This window comes from Aythya fuligula, chromosome 1 (assembly GCF_009819795.1).
Source record: "Aythya fuligula isolate bAytFul2 chromosome 1, bAytFul2.pri, whole genome shotgun sequence".
In the NCBI taxonomy this organism is placed as follows: domain Eukaryota; kingdom Metazoa; phylum Chordata; class Aves; order Anseriformes; family Anatidae; genus Aythya; species Aythya fuligula.
This window is the reverse complement of record NC_045559.1, coordinates 58276229-58284154: the sequence shown is the minus strand read 5'-3', so window position 1 is coordinate 58284154 and position 7926 is coordinate 58276229.

Below are 7926 nucleotides of genomic sequence, written 5' to 3'. Positions count from 1 at the left end.
ATTCTTCAGAACTAAACCAAGACTTTGCTCTAGCCCACAAAACTACATCTAATTCAATTTTGCTTTAGAAATATGTCAAGTATCTGCTTATGTTTATAAAAAACCTTGTCTCAGCCAGGGCAGCCCTGCAATCCAGGTGTCACACCTATGCTCCCGTAAGAGTCAGAGTGTGGTTTCATCTTGCCTGACACTAAGACACTGGATTTTCTACCCCCACTTTGAGCACAGGCTTGACAACTTATCCCCAACGTGGCAGCCACAGAAAAGCTATCAAATTAAAACATTTGCACCAGCTCACGGCTTAATCCAGGCATTTTTCCCTCTTTAGCAGGAATTGGAGAAGGGATGTGTTCCTGCTGCACATAATGCCTCTGGCTGTCACGTAATAATGCCAGGGAGCACACTGTAGTCAAGTGACATTCCACAGGAAGCACGTCCCACATATATCTAGCAAAAAAATTGGTTGCCCTACTCTCTAGTGCATGGACTGCTTCCAAGTCATCTGAAAACTAATCTTCCAGCAGCAGCAGCCTGGAGTTCCCATGGGCTAATTTATTCTGCTCCTAGCTAATAATTCAATACATCTGCCTCTGGGCAGAGCGAAACAGCCTGAACACAACTTGGTGCTGATACACCAAACTGTTTCTAGTCCTGGCAGAAATACTGGAAAGGTAGCTCAGGCTTTTCTACATTATATGAATTGGAATAGTTCAGCGGGTAAAGAGTATTTCTGGACTACACAGACAAGAAAACACAGGCCAGAGTGTCCTCCACTACAAGTTAAAAAGTTAAAGTTGACACTGCCCTTTCTCTCTTAAAAGGCAACCAGCAAGGAGTTGTGATGACAGCATAGGAGCTGGGAAAGTCATTTCCCAAGGCATGCCTCATCTCAGGGCAGCAGAAAGAGACAGCCTCATAGTGGTTGCTGTCTTGGCTCCCTGCCACTAGAAAATCCCCCTGTACATGCCTGACTCGATTAACAGCATGATGTTATATCATGTCATGAGACAAATCTGGCCTGTCTATTTCCATTATACTTGACCAGGGCTCAGTAAACATCCCATGATCTAATTCTCAGTGAGTTTATGAGCAGGTGGAAAACAAGAGGCTGTAGCCCATCAGCTGGCAGATTTCCCCCACCTGGGGAATCAGGTCACTCTCACTCACCCACCCAGAGATAACACTGACAAGCTTGGGGGAAAAATGATGAGCAGCTGCCAGCCATTAGAGAGCCTAATGAAGCTTGAATAAGGTTTCAGAATTCTTTAAGTATCATTAAACACTATTTCACTTATAGACAATTTAAGCAAGGAGATCATTTAATTACATTTCTTTTATTGCTTAGCACTTTATATATAGCCCTGACTTTTTGCTGTTCTTGAGATGACTTGAAAACGCTGCCAGCTGTCCTTGACCTCCAAGTAAGAGATTAAACTTGCCAGGCAAAGTGTAAGTTGCTTACAAACAGGAAGGGAAATATCCTTCATCTCGAAAAATCTCAAGCCAAGACAATTTAATAATTAAAAATAACCACTGTGTTAGTAGAAACCTTTCTGTCTCCCTCCCCCCAAGCATAAGTACAAGGAAATCTCAGCTCTAAAAGAGGATTATTTTAATGTGCAGCTTGTTTGCCTGAATACACTTAACTGATCAAACAAAGTTACATCAAGACGTAAGATGAATACAAGCTTTGTGTGAATGTCCTAACATAGCCCAGCAGGCTTGCTGAGGCTGCAGCACACTTCGCACCATAGAATCCCCCGGGAGTTTTAGACAAATCTATGCTGAGCACATGCAAACTGCAGTTCTTCAGCGACACCCAGTAGACTTTCCAGGGGAGCCATCTGCAGTACATAGGCCACAGCTTCACATTTTAAGTCCCTGTTCTAAACCAGAATAATTTAGTTAACAATTTATACTTTTGCTATAAACAATCTCTATTTGAAATTAGGAAATGAAGAAAAAAGCCTGCTGTTAACAGCTTTCAGGTCCACACACTGAAACTTTGTAAAAATCAAAACCAAGTGAAAATAGAGCTTTTTAAGGCTATCATCCTGTTACAAGAGGAAGAGCCTGTAATTCAAAAGAAGTCCTTTAAGAACAGGTGTTTTTAACCTTCTTTTAAACAACAGGTATCTTGAAGTCAAGAGACAGCACGAAGAAACAAATGTAAATACAGTACAGCTTCCAACTGGATACATCAGAGATGTATTGTAAAAGTGTAATGTCTTCACAGATACTTCCTTGAAGTTAGACACTTTGCTTTCTAATGCCAGACCCATTGGATTTGTCTTCAAACATGCAGTCCTATTATTTTGCCTCTTAGCTTTAATTCATATAAAAAAGGACTGGTGAATGTTTCAATCTCCACTGTTTTTTTCAAGATTGGAAGAAAGCAAAACATAGAGAACTAACCATGTTTTAAGCATAATTAACCACAAATTCAGTCAGATGCCTCAGTCCTGCAACCAGGCCACATAGGTGAATCATTTCCTCCTCTCCAAGCCCTGCTAACGTGTGCTGTACAGACTGATACAGCCCCAACACCCACACCATCAACTATCTAACTGGTTTTGTAACAGAAGTAGTACTGACCTATATCAGCCCATGGGTTTATATACATTCCTTCTCCATAAAACTAATTAGCCCAGCAACAGCACACTAGTAGGTTTATGTCTGTTTTGAAGGTATACGTACTAAAAGAAATAGAGGTATGATGCATATGCATGATATCAAGTGTTTAGAAGTATTTTCTGCTTGTTGCCGCAGGCTTTGGAAAACTATCATAGATCTTTAGCAATTTTTCCTCAGTTCCAGCAGCCACCTCCAGCATCCATTGCTCTTGCATTGATAAAAACCCTAAATTTTAGATTACACAACAACTTGCCTGAACAGTATGATTATTCTCAAGTTCTAATACTAACTAATCAGGAAGAAAAGTATATTTTTTATGTTGTTAGCTTAAATGACATTTAAACAGTCAAAAAATAAAGAGGAAGAGTTATGCAAGAAAAAAAAAAAAAAAAAAGTCAATTAATTTTATACCACTAGATTAGAATAATGGGGCTTTAAAGGAAGCGTAAGTTATACTTGACACATTTTAACTTACCCTGTTAGAGAACAGTGCACGATCTCAGGCCTCATTTACTTTGAAAAATTGCACCTGTTCAACTTAATTATAGCACCTGAAAACTAAACAAAGAGGTATAAAAGTTATGTTGGTTTACAAATGTTTTATTTCAGTTTACCCCACTGTGAGATTATTTTGTTCTATTAGGATGTTCTAATAGAACAAAATGTTCTATGCTAATAGAACAAAGCAAAACAAACTCATACCAAAGGAAGCATCCACGCTGTTTTGCTGCACTTACGTAGCTTTTTCATAGCCTTAGCACAAATGCAAACAAGAACACATCTGTCATACTTTTGGCTCTTCTCTATTCCTTATAATATATATTATATTTGATTATAATAACTAGATTTGGTTCTTTCCAAATGAAAATGAGTTTGCAATATCTTTTACGTAGAAAACTTTTGTCTTAACTTTATTCTAATTTAATTGCATCTTCCACAGAGTTACATATAAAAGTTATAAAAAAAAAAAAAAATCAGCTCAGTGCTTCTACTCATATAACCTATACACTAAAGACTCCAGAAGATTGCATTGATAGAAAAGGCATTATAGCTGCATTCTTCTTACTGTGGTTTTCAGACTGATGTAACAGTGAAGTTCTCCTTAAGCATGGCCTACTACTTTTTCCCCTACATGTATAATCAAATCCATTAACAGATAATGACAACATATTGCTTTGAAGACGTGGTATAAAACAGAACTTCCACTGCAATTAAATTAGTTTAAAATTCCATACATTTTGGCATAAAATCTCATGTTGCCACAAATGAAAAGTATGCCTGTACCAATTAAAAAGGTTTTTCTTCTGTGTTTGAATTGTAACCTTTAGCAGCAAGCATGGTCTAAAATTTTGGGTAGATCTGTGCAGTGCCAGGCGTTGGACTTGATGATCCTTATGGGTCCCTTCCAACTCGGGATATTCTGATTCCATAAGCATGATGCACACTCACTGAAGACCACAGAAGAACCATCACATCTGTTCTGCACCCTGTAAAGACCTTCAGAGAATTGAATCGAACAGATCTGACTCTCCCCACCTCAGAAAGATGAGACTAACTGCTGAGAATTCGTTAATCCATCAATACCTTTTCCTGAGATGTAGCAGACAAATCTTCCATTTAGCCTATATTTCCAGGGAGCAACTTAGAAAATCTGGCATAGGTGGGTCTTTTAATCCATCTTCCTCCAAAAAACAGTCACCTCTCTTAAGCAAGCTGCTTTCTTTTATTTCTGGAGATTTTACCAGCCTCCTGTAGGCTCTCAAGGACTCAGCCCTGCAGCGTCACATTTACAAGACTTGAAAAAACTTGAAAAAAAATTCACTGGTTAAAAGACATTTTATTTTCCCCAGTCTTTTGGGCCTAGATCTGAAAGTATGCATGTGGAATGAGTGTCTCCTGTTCACTTCTATCATAGCTTTCTGGTGACAGATAGGTTTGATATTACCTCCTATCATCAGAAGAATAAGTGAATATTAAATGAGGTAAAGACAGATGTTTCGTATTCTTAATGTTTCATAAATTAGATTATCTGCCAGCTGTCTGCCTCTGCATGGCTCTCCTTTCTTCTGTGCATCCTCTCCACGAGATTGACTACATGACAATGCACCACAGTTATACAGTAACTTGTAACGAGCTGGTGTAATTAGCTACACCACATCTAGAACCTGTGGTGACTTGCAGATATCTTTGACTCAGCTTTAGGCTGCTCTTTACCCAAAGCTATTCACTTAGCTAGACCTTCACAGGCACTGGTTTGAGAAACATAGGATGCAGATACTGTCTTGCATGGGCATAATGCTAAAATGATGATACCCAAGTAGCAAATGGCATTCAAACACAGAAGTCAATGAAAGTATGTATAAATTTAAAAATACTACTTCTTTGTATCTTCGTCCACAACATTACTAAGCAACATGAATTTGCAGGCGCTCTGCTGCTGAAATTACAGTGAACTTATAGATAAAATCGGTACAGCTTCAATCTGCAATCTGAGTAGCTTTCTCAGCCCTATAATCATTTTTATTGGAAAAAGGACTCCAACTATTTCATTTCACAAAGAGTAAATAGACAGTTAATTTACAGAATTTTGTCTTCTATGTGTTTTCCACTATGCAATTCAATATGCATTTGCCTTTGTTCTGATATACTCGGCAGCAGATACCCAGCCAAGAAATCTCAGTATCTGAAGGAACTGAACCACGTGTTGTAGACCTTATTGCACAAGTGGTAGGTTAATGACAACAGTCTCCCAGAAGCTCACCACCAATGCCATCAGCGATGGCAAGCACTGGCAGGTCATTCTGCAGCCATAGAGGATGAGGATGGGGCAAGCTGTACGATGCCCAAACACCGCTGATCAAACATGGCAAGGTAAGAGCATCGTACAGCAAATCAAGCTATTTATTCTGGAAACTTCTTACCAATGAGAACTGGACACATAACAAATATGGCTTTAAAACCATATATTGTGCCACTGCACCATCTGGCAAGATCAGGGTGCACATCCTGCTTGAACAAACATTTTTGACAAGACTGCCAGCAATCCTTTAAATCAACTCCACCCAGAGGACCTCTGCTCTTACTTTCTGGTCTGTTCAAGCAAAGATTTTCTCATACAAAGCCATTCTCTGCAAATAACTGAAGGTACCTCCTGTAGATCGGTCAAAAATTGGAAGAGATGAGAAACTTTTTGTGCATTTCTGAAATCAGGGAAATTCAGTATCATATTCAAAACATACAGAACAGCACTTTAAGCCATGATGCACCTCTGTCATTACAATAATCATATCTGAGCAACAAAAATATGAAATAAGAACTTGGAGGCTTGATCATGCCCATCTGAAATCAGTAAGAGTTTTGCTTCTATTTCAGTGGGAACAGGCCATGAATTAACCGCTCTGGGCAATGTTTTCAGGAGCATTCAATGCTTAGTAGCTCTCAATAATAATAATATGGAACTGCTGGGTCCAGATTGAACTCAACGGCTGATTCAAGGTGTCCTATTGAGCACTGACATCTTTGGAAGTCTGCATGCCTGGCAATAGGCCTAAATGCAAACAATGTGCCCCTCTGAAATTCCACTCCAAGATGAATGCTAAAACACACTGCAACCTATACACAAGCCATTCTTAAACACAAGCTAGTCAGAAAAATCTAAGGACAGGCACAAAAATCTACTGCCATGACCTTTAATGAGTTCATTACCTTCATAAGGCTGCTAATTTCAGCACATTATCCACTGCATTCTGCTGCTTCTTTAAAGCAACACTATAGTTAGCATTGCTATTAATAGAAATTCACAGCAAGAAGCATTCACCTCCAACAACATCTAGGTCCTGTAGGTAGAGAACCTCTGAATCACATTGTACAGAGTTATCACAACAGATTTCAGCATCCTCATCTCTTTTGATTACTCCAGTCTTTTGGCAGAACACAGATGATTCACTTTTTCTCACACCTTAGCTTTAATGAGCTTAACTCAGGCTCAAGAGCATTTTATCTTACACAGCATCTCATCAGTTTAATGTCTTCTTTTCTTTCCTAAACTTTATTACTGCCTGCTTTTGTTGCATAATTGTTCCTCCAGGTATTTTCACAATGATATCTGCTGGATATAGTGTCTTCTTTATATTAAAACTTCCAAATCAATATCACAACTCTGGGTAAATATCAGTGAAGTACAATGGCTTTATTGTAGCATCCATCAGCATCAGATTGCAGTTACCTCTGAATCAAAGAAAAACTACAGCTTTGTATTCTGTCTTAGTAGTCCCCATACACTCTAAAATCATTTTGCTTTCAGAAATACTAAGTTACAACTGCCTGACAACTTGCTAAATTTCAAAGTAGTTTCTAAGAAGTCTTCCTCAGATAGAACTGAATAAGCATTGAATTACAAGAATGACCCCCATTAAACTTTTTTATTATTTTTATATAATACACAGTTATAGCCTCAGTGATATCATAGCCTACAGCCAACTCATCACCTGCTGTAATACTCTCATCCCACAAACACCATTTATCTTATTAGATGTGCCCTTTCTGCTATTAACCCCACCCTATTTTACGCAGATTATTTTGTAGAAAGACAACCCCAGATCAGACCTGCAGAAGGACTCAGACACTGACAAGGAAACAATTTTCAACAGCCTTGACGCAACATGAAACACAAACAGTTAACAAAGGCTGAAGAAATCTCCTAATGCATAAAAGGATAGCAAAAGATAGCTGTGGATAAAACCCTCATACACCAAGAGGTGGAACAGAGACACAAGTTAGTTGGTCAATAGTTCATTTCTTCCTCATTATATTATCCTGTAGCCCACTTACCAAGCTGCTCATGCTATCTGACATTTCTACAGTGATGAAACTGCAAGAGGCTACTGGAGCTTCCTAAACTCACGCTGTAAGGGCAGCAAGAGAGATTTCACGTTTGTTTGCACAGCTAGAACATCCAAAAGCCAGGATACCCCTCTACCTACCACCCCAAAGACAGGGAACACCATCTTAGAGCTGAGCACACAAGCAGCTTCAAACCACCCTCCTCCACACAGCCTTTCCTTCCCACCCCGGTGGGCTTTAGGTGCCAGCCAAGCTATGCTCTGATGCAGTACAGCAGCATAACCTCCATCAGGCTTCTGTGAAAACAGCTGTGGGAAGCCTCCCCCTGCCTTCCCTCCTGAGCTGCATTTAAGTTCAGACCTGTTCTTTTGTCCTTCTGTGGTCTATGCTCCAGGTACCCCAGCTTGGCTGGTGTGACTTCCCAGCTTGGCTCAGACCCACCTGGTCACT